The following is a 1,078-nucleotide window of genomic DNA, read 5'->3' as shown; positions in this document are numbered from 1 at the left end:
GCTTTCTTATAAATTAGTTTGTCAGATCAGCACTAAAAGAACCTAGCTTGGAGTTTGAGTTATTACATCTTGTAGTTGCCAAACGAAGGGCGATCCCTCATTTTTCACCTGCAAGGGAGTCTGTTGCAACATTAAATGATCCCAGCTATTGGTGCCCTCCACACTTATTAAGTTCAAACTCAAGCTGAAATTTGTAGATTTAAGAAATTGATGTAAACGAAACTTAGTTCATAAATGGGTTGTGCTACTTTTTCTCATGAATTGTTCCCCTGAATGATGTTGAAGTTTATTGCGGCATTCTCTTGAATTGTAATTTTTTTGGTTGTTTGTACTTTGTACCTTTGAGGATGATGACAGAAGAATAATTTATGTACATTTTATGGTTGCATTATACAAGTTTGTTTCACATTTTATTAAGTTTGTGTCACAAGCCTCAGATACCTAATTGCAAAAAATATTTGCTTAAAGCTTTGTTCTTTATATTGAAAGAATTTCATCTCTTGTTGAAATAAGAACCTAATTTCTTGATGTCTGCTCATTTAGGTTTTTTTCCATTTTGTGTACACGGCATAAGAGAATCTGAAATTGTGCAATCATGTGGTCAGAATAGATGAAATACACCAACAACCCATTAGCTTGAAACAAAGACAAATTCTATAATAAAAATGATTACAAAAAAAATGTAAAAATTGTCAGCTTTACAAAAATTTTCTCAGTAACATCTAGATGAACCAATCAATTACATCAACACAGCACCGAATTATCCCAGCTATTACATCTCGCTAACATCAAATCTTTGGTATGCAGCTTTGGTATGCAGGTGGTTGTGAGGAGCTTAGGGGCTGGGATGCAGTTGCCTTTGAAGAACCTGCATGTTGCACTATCCAACATCAACATCATGAAAAAAAAAAAAAAAAAAAAAAAATCTATATTTGAACCAAAATAGCATATCACCCATGTGTTAAATCTGTTTGTGTCATGAAGAATGCTCAAGATTTTTTGTTCATTCTATCTTTGAAACAATAGAATCGACACCAAACACCAACCACCAAAGAGAAAACACATAAAAATAAATAAA

The sequence above is a fragment of the Corylus avellana genome, chromosome ca10 (genome assembly GCF_901000735.1).
Source record: "Corylus avellana chromosome ca10, CavTom2PMs-1.0".
Taxonomy (NCBI): domain Eukaryota; kingdom Viridiplantae; phylum Streptophyta; class Magnoliopsida; order Fagales; family Betulaceae; genus Corylus; species Corylus avellana.
This window is presented reverse-complemented; position numbering follows the sequence as displayed.